Here is a 15,833-nt window from a genome sequence, read left to right as displayed (position 1 = left end):
TGGATGTCTTGCTGTTTGTCTCCCGTCTGCACGATCGATTGTGTCAACAAACAGTGGGCAATTAGCTGCCCTCATTTTCGGAACCAAGCCACCGGGGAGCTGGTTGAACAGTCTCCCACTGCTTTGATTAAAGAGGTGCAGTTGCTGAGCCTTTAGGCCTTATTTCTGAAAAATGGATATGAAAGCGGTGGTTGGAGCTGCTTTTCCTCTTGGGATTTTCACATAAAATCAGAGACTAATCCCTCATCTAATACCAGTTTGGTAAGGGCTGGGTTAGAACATAGTCAACTCCACTTATGAACACCGGTTAAGATTTCTTTATAGAAAGCTATACTATTTTCAGAAGCATTTCAGACAAACATCCTAAGAAGACTTAGCAGGCTCAAGATGTTTACCTTGGACCTGAATCTTATTTCTAATTAACCGAGTCTTCAACAGTCCATCAGAGAATGCAGTTACCTGCCAAATTTCACACCTAAGGGGAAAAAATATTCCCAATAAAATTTTCCTTAAAAAAAAAAAATCCACTCACTTTTACCACTAAGACGTTCTCGGCATATTTAAATCAATCATTTTCCACGAACACACAGAAAACTAATGTTCTGGATCCCAAGCCTGTCTTTGTGGGTCATAGGTTTCCAGGAAGCCATTTTATTTGACGCTAAGCTTTCAGCAGACACTAAGGCAGGATTCAGCCGAGACCCAGGGGCGTGGAGCGTGCGAGTGCAGCCTGTCCAGGCTTTCCCGGCTGTGAACGGACATTCCTCTGATACCACATGTTTCGTGGGGAAAGTTTAAATGATCACATTGTTTTAATTCACCTTACAGAAACAACCGCTAATGGAAAGCCAAGTTTTCCTTTCTCTGGGTTAAAAAAGAAATCAGTTTCATTGAGAGGCTGGGGGTTTCTCTCTCCAGTCCACATTAGAGTTTATTTGGAGACATTCGGTTGGGCACGGTGTTTTTTCCTCAGACGTAAGCTTCCTGGGGTTGACCTGTGAGCTCCCTGGGGGTCCCACTATTCTCTGTTTTGTTTACTGCTCTCCACCTCCGTGGCACTGCGTAGACTCTTGTTGAGTATTTATCGAAAAAAAAATTTCAATGAAGGTGTCACAACTTGTTTTAGCAACAATTTCCTATATTTTAAAGATTTTACACACACACACACATAAACACACACACACGCACATACACACACACACACACACACACAGAGAGAGAGAGAGAGAGAAAAGCACAAGTTTGGATATTGTCATGGACCAGTCAGTAGAAACAGTCTTTTTCCTTTTACCTTTTACGTTGGCCTGAAAAAACAAAAACAAAACTACTCATGTCAGTGATTTAAATTCCTGAGTCTGTCTCACATGGTTTGGTGGTATTAGGCACATTGAAGAAGGAGGGTATGATACTCTAGAAAGAACCCTCAGCGTCACTGCTTTCAAGCTGTGTGGCCATCGAGAAGTTGCTTGCCCTCTCTGGGCTGAAGCTCCTCATCTGAGAAATGGTGGAGCTGGAGTTGGTGCTCTCGGGGGTTGTCAGCTCTCCAGCGCTGACATCCTGAGGGCAGAGGGATCAAGTGTACACAGGCCCAAGGTTAAGAATGAGAGGTGTGCTTTACTGCCTCTGTGTGGTGGTTAACCACCAGAGTAGGACAGGAGGTGACAACTATCTGATTTCCTAAAGGACTGGCCATTAATGAACATATTGAATTTCTTTTGTCGGCTTTTTTTTGTGTGTGTGTGGAATGGGAGGGAGTTCTTTTTATAATTACTTTTTTGTTTTCCTTGCACTTGGCTATCTAGAATTGAGGGATTTTGTCACTTATTTTCGTTTGAGATCTGAGATAACAAGTGTTTATTTATTTTTTTGTATTTATTCTTTATCCATTTTCAGAAAAAAATGGACATGTTTTACTTAAAAATACAAGACCTAGAAAGCATTAACCCAGAATAAAAGGCAAGTGAGAAGAGAGTAAAGTGGCAAAGATAGAAATCACATTAAAACATCTAGACTGAGGAGGCCGGGCGCGGTGGCTCATGCCTGTAATCCCAGCACTTTGGGAGGCTGAGGCGGGCGGATCATGAGGTCAGGAGTTTGAGACCAGCCTGGCTAACATGGTGAGACCCTGTCTCTACTAAAAATACAGAAATTAGCCCAGCCCGTAATCCCAACTACTTGGGAGGCTGAGGTAGGAGAATTGCTTGAACTCAGGAGGTGGAGGTTGCAGTGAACTGAGATCACGCCACTGCACTCCAGCCTGGGTGACTAGAGCAAGACTGTCGCAAAAAAAAAACAAAAAACAAACAAACAAAAAACTAGACTGAGGAAAGCTACAGCAATTAAAGACAAAATTAGCTTTGTGCTTCCTACCAGCCAAAGCAAAGAGCAAAACTAGGAAAATGCTGCTCTTGACATGAAATGCAGGGAAGCAAAAATCCAGAAGAGGGTGATAGTCCCGGGTTGCTTCACCAATTGCGAGCCCTCAATAGTTCTGGAACCTTCTCGCTCCCAGTATGAAAGGAATATTTTTGTGAGAGTTTGGAATCTGTTGCTAAAGTTCAAATGCAAGAGGCTGAAAGTTGTTGACCTTCAGTTCTAGGTAGTCAAGAAATGTTAAAATTTGCTGTCAAAAGTGTAGATAACGTTTGTTCCAGGAATTAAGAGTTGATAAAAACAAACTTTACTAAGAGGGCTCATGAGACAGGGGAAAAAGAACCTTGCAGGCGACGAGGCCTAGATTGGAATGGCAGCTCTGCAGATCATCTTTGTGTCTCAGGGTCAGCCCTGCAGCCGCTGTGAGCCTCAGCTTCTTCTTCTGCAAAATAAGAAAGTTCAGCCACGCTCCTTTGAGATCTGAGATAGGACAATTATGTGCGTGGGTCTATAATGAGCATCAGAAGGGAGCTATTTTGTTGTTGTTGTTCTCTGCAACCAGACTTGCTGAGGGCACAACACCCGGATAGCAGCAGTCGCCTTCAGACCTTTGTGTCCTGCTCCCTAGAAAGGAAACCGGCCTCTGCTTTTTACACCTCTTGAGAGGAAAAGGATCATTTCTCAGCATGTGGAATTACCCAACTGAAGCACGTTTCTGTGATCCGAGGCGCGCACGCTTGGCCGCAGGTGAAATCACCTCATGTATTCTCAGGCCCCACCACAGCTATCCCAAGGCTGCAACCTTGCAAAGATACTTCTGCAAGAAACTGTCCCTGGGCAAAAACGTTGCCACTTTCATTGGGGGAAAAATGGTTTCAAATATTGGCTTTTGTTTTTATGGAAAATGGTGAAAAATTTGAGGGAAAACCACAAAATGTTTTGCTTTTATTGAAACCACAAAAATTGATTAAATTTTTAGTCTAAAAAAACCCATTTTTTGCTGAGCACTGAACTTTCTTCTTTGAAAGGCTCTACTTTACTTTCCTTTTTTTTTGAAATATCTCCTGAGAGCCTAATGAAAGGTCTTTCTGTTAGCTTGGCTGAGCCAAGCCCAGGCGTTCCGAAACTCAACACAGAAGTGTAGTTTTTGTGCCCAAACACAGCCTTGTGGGGATGTCTTCATGCACAGACCTCCAGACGCTGCTGAACTCTTCCCAAGTCCCCAGTGGGGCAGGAGCCTCTGAGGCTGTGAGCATTCCCTGGACAGCGCCTTGGGCACTCACTATTGATGGCGACCTCAACCAAATCGGCTGGTTTGTCTTGTTGGGCATGGCCGCTGCCTCCTGAATAAATGGAAAACCGTGTGCACAGTTTCTGCCTTCGCTAGCGAGGGCCTCGAAAGCCGACTTCACGAATTAATTGGTCCCCTGCCTGGTGGCTGGCTCGGGCTGTCCCTGGGCAGGAGACAAGCTGTCTGTCCAGGCTGAAATCTGTCTTTCACTGCGTCCACGGTGGACACATCGCTAGCTCAGCCAGGGCACCGCTATATTCACAAGACATTTCATTTTTCTTAATAAAGGAAGCTGGGGAATTCTTCTATGCCACGGGAGAGGGAATTGGTTTCTGGCCACCACAACAGGTTTGGTCTTAAGGCAAGTTGGGAGGTGCAGGAACCAGAGGCCCCTTGGGTATCTTTGTGGGTGTGGGGGGTCTAAATCAGCTCAGAGGCAGTCATTCAGACCTGGCGTGCAGAAGGGCCTGTTCGTGACCCAGAGGTCTCTGTATAGTGTTCCATCTACCCTGTCTCTATTTACTGATGTGCACTTTACCACAGGGACCTTCCGTTCCCGGCGTCAGACTCTTGGGCGTGTGTTCCGATTGCTCACCATCTCCTCCTGGCAGGTTCATTTGTCCTTCTGGGTCATGGCTTCCCCTTCTGTGAAATGGGGATCATGAGAGCCCCTGCCACATAGACTTATTGTGAGAGGTGAATGGAGCCATGGCCGGCGTGTAGTAAGTGCTACGTGGTATTATTTTAATGTTATAGAAATCATTATTCCTACCCTCCCTGCTGAATCCAAGTCTTATTTTATTTTACAACTGAAAAGATGACAAAGCAACAAAATTCAAGACAGATTTGAAAAACTAATTATCAATGATCTCCCACGTCCTGATGCAACAATCACATTCAACTTTTGCATTTTGCCTTAATGCCATTACCACGAATCATGATCACCTCAGTGTTGGAGCGCCACTGAGTAAGAGTTCCAGGTAAGCCTGGCATCACGCAGCCCGCTCACTGGCCCCGATGCTGGGAGACGTTCACTTCCCTTCCAGATGACAGACTAGAGGTTTGGAAAGTTGAGCCAACCCAAGGTCAATAGGCAGAGGCTGCAAGAATGTGATCCCTGACTTCAAGCTCTGTGTGTTTAACCACAATGCTACACAACTTCTGTTCCTCGTATAAGAGTTTTAAACCAACCGGCTTGCATCGTTTAAAAGAAAAAAGCAGGGAGTTTAAGTCTGAGCATTATTCTGATGTCTTCATACGAGGTGCAAAGCTGGAGAAGATTCAGTCCCTTGTCCGTATAGGAAAATCTTTCAACCTCACGGAGGTCCAGAGGGAATGGAGCCAAGAGCCCACCAGTTCTGGTGGATGTCCCTCCCCTGGCCAGCCCTGCACTGCATGCACTGCCCCCCGACACCAGTATCCCAGAGCCCATATCCAAAGTCCAGGAAAAGGCTCCAGAATGCTTCCCTCCTTTTCCTTCTCGAGGTCACTAACACTGAAATGATCCTCGGATACTTGATCTTCCCACAAAAGCTCACCCCTTCCCCATTCTGTCCTGGATTATTGTTTTTCAAAACACAGCCTGCCCATTTGTCCGGGTAAGAAGAGCACGTTAACAGGCAAAAACTGCTCTCCTGTTGGCTGACCTGTCATTTCATTCGCTTTTGAATTTAATGTAAATATTGCACGATCACGGGCTTGGGTGCAGTTCAGAGCAAATCTCTCTTTTGCTTCCTTATCTGATTATCTTTTAAGAAAACACCTCATTGTTCAGATTCAAGACTAACAAGTTTCCCCACATCCAGCTCCTCACCTCTTCATTTTTGTCTGTCCTGCTCAGCATCCTGTAATTACAGAAACACGTCTGTCAGCGATTTGCACATCTGATCATCAGATTTTCCCTTGTTCCCAGCTCTTCCTCCATCCACATCCCACCCCCACCCCATTCTGCCACATCTGGAGCAGTCCCCTGCCACTCCTTGCCCAACTGACTACTGACCTGTCTCCAGATCACATCTGTCTTTCCCAGTACTGGCTTCCTGACATGCTGGATCATAAACCAGTCAGACCCTAAATTCTGGTCATCTTGAATTCCTCTCTCCATCGACGGTAACTGTGGAACAGAGCTATTGCCTCATTTCTTCTAGTCTGGTTTGGCCATGCTAAACGATACGATTTTCAAAAGGTAAAATCAAGGCTCTTATGCAAGTATAACATGGACACATTTAAGAGATTTTACATACATCATTTATAAGTGATTGAGACACGAAAGCTGACTCAAAGAATGTGAAGAACAGGCATGAGGAAATCAGGAAGAACCGAAATGAATTCCTGAATAGGCACACACCTAGTTCATACCTCTAGGGCTGAAGATGTAATGCTTGGAACCAAGTTTTCTACAGGGCGAATTAATTATATCTCCATAGGGCAGAAGTAATTTGGATTCCTAGGGGTGAGACTCATGCATTACTCTCTGTGTTCTATAATGTCCAGAGTGGCTGAGCAGCCTGCTCCAGCAGCACACAGCTCTGCAGAACCAGATGACCCACAGGGCTTGCTAGACAATTCTCAGCATTCCAATTCGTATCATTGGAATCAATAAAATTAACTGATTTAAGTATCCACTGATACATGATGGGATATCATTGGAATCAGTGAAATTAACTGATTGAACAATCCATTGATACTTGATTGAATATTATTGAAATCAATAAAATTAAAATTAATTGATATTAATTGAGGTATCACTCCAATGATATCCAATAACCTTTTTTTTTTTTGCCCACTTCCCACTGTTTTATAATTTTTCTTCACAGTCATTTCCTGTTTAAATCTGTTCTGAATATTCAGTTGAAAGAACTGGAGTTTCCAAACCTCATTTTAGGAGAAGCTTAGGAGAATACAGGCAGGCAAGGGGAGCGGGAGGGAAATCACTTGTTCCAGGTAAAAAACGACACTTTTGCTCAGGAATTTCTTGGCGCAAAACCTTCCATGGTTCTCTCCTCCTGGCATGATAATTTCAGATTCTTCACATAGCATTTAAGCTTCTCTACAACCTGGACGTGATATGTGTTTGATCCTCAAAAACATTTGTTAAAATAATACTGGCAATGGCAAAACTTAAAGATTATGAAGCCACACAAAATGAAGACTAAAAGGCTCCCTCACTTCTGAAATCTCAGCCTGGACACAAGAAAAAAGAGTAACTGGTTAATAATCATTTATTCTTGACCGAGGGTCGACTTGAAGTTTATCTGAAAATCAACTTAACACATTTCATAGAAACACCCATTTCTTCCCTGAAGGAGGCTGTGAATAACATCAGTTCTTTCCCAGGCCAGGTTTGGGGCAACTTTCCATTGTTCTGTCTAGAAAATTTCTGATGTATAAAATCATATTTATATTTACATCTGTACTTACATAGTTTTATACATAAATAATATCATTCTTCCTGTACCATTTTTTCAATACTTTAAAAAAATGTTAACAATGGATCCTGAGTATTGTTATAAAATATGTTTAATCTATCTTAGAGCTTTCTCTGTATCAGCACAGACAAAGCTACTCATTCTGGAATACAGACTATTGCACTGTTTAGAGGTTTTTAAATTTATTTATTCCTCACAAATTCTTCCAGCCTGATTTCCAACTATGTGGCTTCTCCCACTGAAGCCAGATAAATTTATCCCCTTTCCTTAAAAACACCTTATCCAGGCCCGGCCTGCAATCCCAGCACTTTGGGAGGCCAAGGCAGGCGGATCACTTGAGGTCAGGAGTTCGAGACCAGGCTGGCCAACATGGTGAAACTTCATCTCTACTAAAAATACAAAATAATTAGCCAGGCATGGTGGTGTGTGCCTGTAATCCCAGCTACTCGGGAGGCTGAGGCAGGAGAATTGCTTGAACCTGGGACGAGGTGAAGGTTGCAGTTAGCCGAGATCACACCACTGCACTATAGCCTGGGTGACAGAGCAAGACTTTGTCTCACAAAAACAAAACCAAAAACAACAACAACAACAACAACAAAAACCCCAAAAAACCCCCACCTTATCCATTCCTGTGAAGCTATCTTTCCATCCAATATTATTTTGTCTAATAGTAACATTCAAAATACAGGCACTGTTATGAGCCCCAAATTCCTGTGTTGAAGCCCTGACCCGCAACGTGCTGGTATTAGGAGCTGGGGCCTTTGGGAGGCGATTAGGCTTAGATGAGAGTGTGAGGGTGGGACCCTATAAGATACGCTAATCATGGGATTAGTTTCCTTATATGATGAGGACGAGACCAGCACTTCCTTTCTGTCTGGTGAGGTCACAGCAAGAAGGTACCTTTCTGCAGGTCAGGAAGAAAACCCTCATCAGGAGCGAAATCTGCTGGCACCTTGATCTTGGACTTCACAATCTCCAGAACTATGAGAAATAATTCCTGTTGAAGTCACCCAAGCCATGGTATTTTGTTGTGGCAATTCAAGCTGCCTACGACCAGCACCAGCCAAGTGCAACAGAATGATTGGCATGGGTGTGGCTGTGCTGGTGGAGACTGGAGTCCTGCCCCTGCCTGGCATACCCGCCCTACTCAGAGGTCTAAGCCATCTGTCCCAGCCCAGCTGAATGTAGACCTTCCTTAGGAAGCCATCCTTGATGATATTTGCTAAAGTATAGTATTACAATTAAAACCGTGACTCCACACAATTAGAGAATAAAAACATACCAGAGACTGATGACTAACTGATTGGGAAGGGAGACGATATGATGGCAAGACTGGAAACAGTAAGATGGCCAGGTGCATTCAGGAACGGGGGTTTGTAGATTCCATCGGGAAAGGCTTTTGGAATACGGTGTGATAAGATTAGCTACAAAGCTAGTTAATGTTATATGGGGCAATAAACAGTAACCTCTGACTGGGCATGGTGGCTCATGCCTGTAATCCCAGCACTTTGGGAGACCGAGGCAGGCAGATCACCTGAGGTCGGGAGTTCAAGACCAGCCTGGTCAACATGGTGAAACCCTGTCTCTACTAAAAATACAAAAATTAGCCAGGCGTGGTGGCAGGTGCCTGTAATCCCAGCTACACAGAAGGCTGAGGCAGGAGAATCACTTGAACCCAGGAGGCGGAGGTTGCAGTGAGCAGAGATCACACTACTGCATTCCAGCCTGGGCAACAAGAACGAGACTCTGTCTCAAAACAAAAGCAGAAACAAAATAAAAAAACAATAACCTCTGGGGTTGTTTTTTCTACCAACCAGGTTCATTTGCTACCCAGACAAAACTCATGTTCGTTTCTGTCAGTGTCTTTCAAGTGAAGTGCCTCCCTTCCAAGAATGGCAACTCTCACCAGTGCCCACACCTCTCCTGCCAAGGGACAGGCTTCTCAAACAGCCTTTGGAAGCCCTGCACCCTCCCACTTCCTTCAGAGTGCTGGATCCAGAGTCCCAGCACCTGCCTGGTCAGCCCCTGGGGGTCCCTCACCTGCCCGGGTGCAGCTGGAGGTGCGGGAGGGGCTGAGGCTCGGGTCTGTGGCTGCCCCACTCTGAGGTTGGGGACCTCCCCTGAACAGAGGCAGAGTGAGCTCCATTGTGCCATCTGGGGAATTAGGGTTCCCCCAATACTTGCAGAAAATGTGAGCGTTCTGTGTGAAGCGGGAGGGTGGCAGGGGTACAGGGTGTCCCCAGAGGACCTGGGGGAGAGGCTCTGTGGCCAGGGCAGGGTGAGCGCAGCTGCATCATTCAGCCTTCTTCGGGCCGTGGCCGCAAGTTTGGACTTGATTGGATATTGAACCCGAGCACGATGTGCAGACTCACAGCCTGACCTAACTGGGCTGCATTTTCCGGGTATCTGTTTGGGGGGGCATAGGCTGATGTGGTTCAAATGGGGGCTCAGGAGGCCGGTTATGAGTTCAGAACTAGGGGCACTGCCCCTGGCCTTGTGGCTGTGCTGAGGCTCCTCCCCTGTGCACCTTTGCTTCTTTGTCACTGAGATGGGCACGATGACCATAGCCCTGATGCTTGGGGTGAGGCCAGGCCAGTCCTTGCCAATGCGCAGTGTGGCAGTACCTGCCAAGTGTACCGTCATTGCTGCTGTCCTCATGGGGTCTTCCTCTGAAGACTTCAAGATGCAGGTCTCTCCCCAGGCAGAGGGAGGGGTGGCACAGGTTTACATGGAGCTTGCCCGCCTCTGCGGATGGTCCCTGTGCCGAGTCAGGCCCGTGTTTCCCTGCAGGGTGCAGGGGACGTTAGCATCCAGTGGGGCAGGTGGCTAAGCATGAGACACTTCTCTATGGCACAAGCTGCCCAGACCAAAAATGGGAGAGCCAGAGGCAGGCCCACAGGGCAAGGCCGGTCTCAGATCCTCTGGAATGGAGTTCCTTAGTGGAGAGCACTGAGCGTGGAGGCATGGGGAGTGAAGCTGAACTCGATGGACCAGTTGGGCTCACCTTCCAGGCGACCCATCTGAAAACAAGCTGCTCCTGGAGGCCCCTGCAGGCCTGAGTTGCTTCGCTTCTGCAGCCTCCCAGTGGCCGCCTGTGGCTGCTGCAGTAAGGGCTTTCTTCCCGTGGTCTTCACAGCACTGCCAACCCTCCGCCCCCACCCAGTCTCCCCGGCTGCCCCCACACCTGCCTTGCTCATCCAGGGACTGCTGCCCACTGGCCTTCCCCACCCTGTGTACCGCATTCTATTGGCCAAGCAGGCCCAGGCTAGGGTCAAGGGCAGGGCCTTGGTCTGTGCTCTGTCCTCTGCCTGGAGGCTCTTTCTCCTTCACCTGCCTGGTTAATGTCTGTGCAGTGTTTTGATTTTAACTCCCAGGTCATTCCACCCCGACCTGCACTACACGTTCTTGGCGTTGGGCACCTTTCTCTCATGGGGCTTCCAGAGGCTGGGATTTCATCTGTGACTACTGCCTGTATTTGCCCCTCTCACTGGGATAGCAACATCCCAAGGGCAAAGGTCAGGCCTCCTTCCTTCCTCCTTCCAGGCCTTAGGTCCCCCTCTAGCACCCTGTCTGGCACGCTGTAGGTGCCCAGTGTATTCGTCGACAGGATGAGCAGTGGCTCCAGGAGGAGAAAAGGAGCAGACAGTGACATTTTGTGTGACCCCCTTGGCCATTATTAGTCAGACTGGGGATAGACATTTGACTCCAGGTTGGCCAACAAATTCTCTCACTTAGAAATTTGGGATTCAGAGACACTGCTCTCTGGGGGTGACCTGAATGGTGGCACATCATTTGGGGGCCGTGGGGCATTCATATTCCACTGTGTGCATTCACAACCCCAGAAAGAGGGTCTGGAGTGGGAGAGAGGCAGGAGATACACACCCAAGAACACGGGACGCAGAGGTGAGTGGTCAAGTGGAGGGTGGCAGACAGACAGACAGACCGTGCCTGCCTCAATTCCTAAAGGCCTCTGTCTGCCTGAGGGTCTTGTGAGCTTCCCGGGTCCCCTTACAGCAGAGCCTTCTCCTTGGCCCAAGCCAATTCAAGTCCGAATCTGTCCCCTACAAGTCTGCATCTGTTCCCTGCAACCCTAAGAGGCTTTTCCAAGACCCCTGTGCTCCCTAAAGCCAGCTACTGAGGGAGCAGGCCAGAAGGAGGCCAGAAACCCAGACAGCCTCATGTGTAGCACGAGCTGTCTTCAGCCCCAGTGTGAAACCCTCCCTCCTCCCATGTTCCCAGACAGCTGGGAGCGAAAGGGGCTCCATTCACCCTGTGCTCCAGAAAAGGATTTGCAGAACTTCATAAAGGGACAGAGCAGCCCAGTTGGGCAGGGTCTTGACAGGCATTCCACCCAGGGACATGTGGGCACTTGCGGAGCTGTGCAGACCTCCTTCAGGGTCCTGCCAGGGCCAGGACGCCAGGCCTGGCCCCAGGAGCTTTTATTGGCACTAACTTTCCATTTTGATCCACGTGACTGCTCCAAGCTTCCCCCCAGGATGGCGCTGGCTCCCCCTCCATATTCACACCTTATAAACGACCGTGGTGACCCAGCTGGGGTGCTTTTGGGAGGCGATGCACAGTCCTTGGTAACAGAGTAAATAACTCAGCAACATGTCCTTGCACTTTTTCAGCCTTCCTTCGGTCTCAGAAGAAATAAAACAACTTACTTAATGGCGTTCTTTAATCTTCTGCACCAGTGGCATTCTTTACAAGGTGTTATACAGAGTCCGTGTAAATCCAAACTGTGCAATGGGGGTCAGTGTTTCTCAACAGGTGTTGGGTGGGTCTGGGGTAGGAGGTGCTTCCCCCACGGCCTGAACAAATACAGAAGCCGGAGCTTGCTTTCCAGCACCGCTCTCATTTACAAGTGAGAGAACGGCTTGCAGCCAGCTGCTAGGACCTTTTCTTCCTTCACACCCTACTTCCACTCCAGCTTGATACAATTCCAGACCGTGGAGATGGCAGGAGTGGACCTGGATCTCTGTGACAGTTCAACTAGGAAGCACGAAAAACCTCTGTCTCTCTCACACCCATTTCTCTCTGCTCGCCAACTCTGTTCTGTCTCCAAAACAGCTTCTTCCACATGGGAGCAGAAATTGAGGAGAGAAGCCATTTATTTCTCTTACTGTCTCCCGTCTTTGAAGAGGAGGAGGAAGTAGAAGTTGAAAAACAACAGGAATGAAGTCAGTGGCAAGACCAGCTGGTGCCACTGATGACCAGGCCTGAGGTTAAACTATTAACCCCACACTCTAACCACATGTGGTCTCAATCTATGACGACCCTTTCACGTGGAACCCCTAGAGCTGGAAGCCCTTAAAAGGGCCAGGAACTCTGTCTTCAGGGAGCTCGGCTCTTAAGACGCGAGTCCGCCGATGCTCCCGGCCGAATAAAAACCTCTTCCTTCTTTAATCCGGTGTCTGAGGAGTTTTGTCTACGGCTGGTCCTGCTACAAAATGCCTGCGCTAGAACCACGCATCTGACGGCTTCTGCTGGCCTTGGATGGGAGGGACGGCTCCTGTAACCAGCCCTGTGAAAAAAATCTCAGAGGAAGACTCTGATTGGATCATGTGGGTCATGTGTCCACTGGACCAATCAGCTGTGACCATGGAGGCAGAGTCACAGGTGAATATGGCGGCCCCCACAAGAAAATGGACTTGGAGAAGGGAGAGAGAAGTGGTTTCTATCAAGAGGTGGGGTCATGCCTAGATGCTGGGTGACAAGACAGGAGAGGCCACTGCATGCCCCTAACATGGTCTTCCTCCTCCCTGGATCCCAGGGGGCTTCAGGGCTCCTGGAGCCCACAGCATCTCCAGCTGACAATGAGGGCATGGATGAAGGGCCAAGCGTGGTAAACAACGTGTCCCCATCCTTGCCTCAGCCTTCCTGGACTCCATTACTGCCCAGCCGTGCACACAGTCCAAAGGATTATCCCAGCTTGGGGTCCCAGGATTCTCATTTGTGAAAAAGCCCAGATGTCAACAGGTCCTGATGGGTGAGTCACCCTACTGCCCCCTGCACCCCATGTGTGGTCTCTCTGATGCTTATGCTGATGTTCCACACGCTTTCATCTGCAGTGCCCAAATCTCAAGAGATCAGTACAGCAAAACAGTTTTTGTAGGTTTGTCTCAAACTAATTGGGTGGCAAAACTTGACCTGAGCTGATACGAATCTATTTAGATCTTTGTTTATCCCAATTAGTGAGGGATGTTCATATGTTTTCTTGAAGAACTATTAATGCGCTTGATTACAGGTACTTCTCCAGGCGCTTGTGAGGTGTTAAGATATACCTTATTGACTTCTAAAGTCCCCACACTCTAAACTGTGAAACACATCTGGCCCCAGAGGTTGCAGATAAAGGTTTGTGGACTGGGTAGAGTCCTGCCTCCTTGGCATACTGCTGGCAACCTTAGGTGGGGTAACAATAAAGCTGTCCTCCTAGGGTATTTTGACATTAAATGCAGAGGAAGCACAGAACAGAGTGGAGCAAAGTGCTCCTCTCATAAATGTTGGCTGTTAGCAGAACATGCTTTAGGTTGTTCAGTCTTTGTAGCATCTCTCTGAGGCTTAGTCACAGTCCATTTTACCCACGCAAAAGCTGAGGCTGGGAGAGGTTAAGTAACTCGCCTAAGGCAGCAAAGCTAGGAGGCAGGACCACCATGATGGCTGATTCCAGAACAAAGCAATTCTTAAATCACCTTGCAAGAAGTTGCATGGTTGCTAGTCTTTCTTGTGCTCACTGGGATTCATTTGTAGGTGAAACCCTCAAAGGTCATGTAATGGAAGCCAGTACATAATATGCTGGTCTTGTCCTAAGCAATTTATGCACATTACCTAATCCAATTCTTGCTACCCCTCTGTGAAGTCACTGATCTTGTTATTGCCATTTAACAGCAGGGAAACTGAGGCACAGAGCAGGTGAATAACTTGCCCTGGGTTATACAACCAGAAAGGGAGGAGGCCCTGATTAGAGCCCAGGTGGTCTCTCATTTTGCTTGAGGGTCTGCAAGCTTATCCATTCAACTGGGTTGCCTCAGTGTGAGGAGTGAAACACCTGTGTAAATAAGACCTTCCTTCCACACTTCCCCACTGTGCTTCAGTCTTCAGTTTCCAAAGCACTTTCCCTGGGTAAGTGCAAGGAGAAGGTGTTCTGTGTTATGGAGGCTCAGACAAGTCGAGTGATTAGCAAGAGGCACACTGACGATGTAGTGTATGTGCCACCCCACACTCCTGGGGGCTGTCTGATCAAGCTGAAGGGACTTAAGAGCAAATAACTCAAGGTGATAAGAGTGGCCACCAAGGTGATTACAGCACCACATGCACCTGCTGTGTCAGCCTTTGCTCAGTGAAGAGACCCTGGTTTCATGCTGAACAGTGCCTGGGAGTGATGTTTAACACATCTCCAGAATAAACCAGTGGCTTAGCATGGAGCATCAACACTGCTAATATCACAATACGAGAGACCAGACACTCTTGATGGCAAAGCACACCATGGTTTATGAAGCAGCTTTGCCCAAAACCTCAGCCCTGAATTTAATTGGGCCTTCTGATCCAACCACCAATTTTCAGGAAATATGAAGGACAGAAGCACAGGTTAGATGACACCATGGTGATGCAGCCAGCTGCACTTAGGCTATGGGAGACTCCGTTGGACAAATGTCCTGGTTTCTTTAACACTTCTTTCTCCATATATATATATGTATGTATACACACACACACACACACACACACACACACACAGAGAGAATGAATAATCCATATAAGAAAAAGACAAAAGTCATATCAAGCTATTATAACTTGGGGCCTTTATTTGGATTCTGATTTGAACTGTTAGAAATAATGGATAATGTTATGAGGGACTGGAAATTAGAACACTGCCTAGATATTTGATAGCATTAAGAAACTACTGTTATGTTTGAGTGTGACAGTGGCACTGTAATCTGGGTGGATAGGGTAGGGGTGAAACAGGATTGGACAGGAGTTGATCACTGGCAAGGCTGGAAGCTGGGGAGAGGTACACTGGGGTTTGTTACACTGCTGTTTGTATGGTTGCATGTATTTGAATTTTTCCATCAGAAAAAGTAAATAAAGGATTTGTTTACTTGCCTAAAGCAGTACCGCTCTTGGAAATGATTCAAACAATATAAAAGCAAAGTAAAACATTAAAGTGTCTAATTCTTCCAGTTAGTTTCCCTTTCAGGTAACCACTGTCTAAGAGTTTGATGTAAATCCTTCTAGGCTTTCTAATGTCTCTATAAACAATCATGTATCTTTATACTTTTTTTTTTTTTATACAAATGGGATTATACTACACACATGTATCTGCAATGTGGCTTTTTCTCTGAGCAATGTCACGGACAATCCTTCATGGTCTAGCTGCTTTTCTTTCTTTTTAACTTCACTGTATGCGTTTGTATGGATGTACCATGATTTATTTCACCATTCCCTTTGGGTAAACTTTTAGATTGATTTGAGCCTTTTGCTATTACAAGTCATGCTTTAGTGAATGTCCTTGCACATATACCTTCATGCATGTTTGTGAGGATTTGTGTCAAATGTGGTCTTAGAAGGAGAATTGTTCTGTTGGAACATGTGCGGCCAGAATGTCATCCATAAAATTGTCCTCTCTGATGCTAATGAAGTGGGCTATGTCCCTGCCCAGCCTTAAAAATATGGTTGAGTTTTCCCCCGATCATGTAAGAAGTACATGCATTTTAAAGGAATTTGGCAAATATAGAAAAGGA

General features: G+C 46.9%; 1 protein-coding gene across 1 annotated transcript in view; it reads left to right on the top strand.

Annotated features, from left to right (window-relative positions):
- Positions 1–15,200, top strand: part of C20H16orf95 (chromosome 20 C16orf95 homolog) — a 90,475-nt gene extending 75,275 nt beyond the window's left edge. Inside the window, exon 8 of the transcript XR_013412010.1 lies at positions 11,724–15,200. The gene's annotated coding sequence lies outside the window, so the exon portion shown is untranslated. The remainder of the gene's footprint in view (positions 1–11,723) is intronic.
- Positions 15,201–15,833: the final 633 nt, after the last annotated feature.

Source organism: Macaca mulatta, chromosome 20 (genome assembly GCF_049350105.2).
Source record: "Macaca mulatta isolate MMU2019108-1 chromosome 20, T2T-MMU8v2.0, whole genome shotgun sequence".
NCBI classification, from domain to species: Eukaryota; Metazoa; Chordata; class Mammalia; order Primates; family Cercopithecidae; genus Macaca; species Macaca mulatta.
Note: the sequence above shows the minus strand (reverse complement) of the source record. Positions and strands in the feature narration are given on the sequence as shown.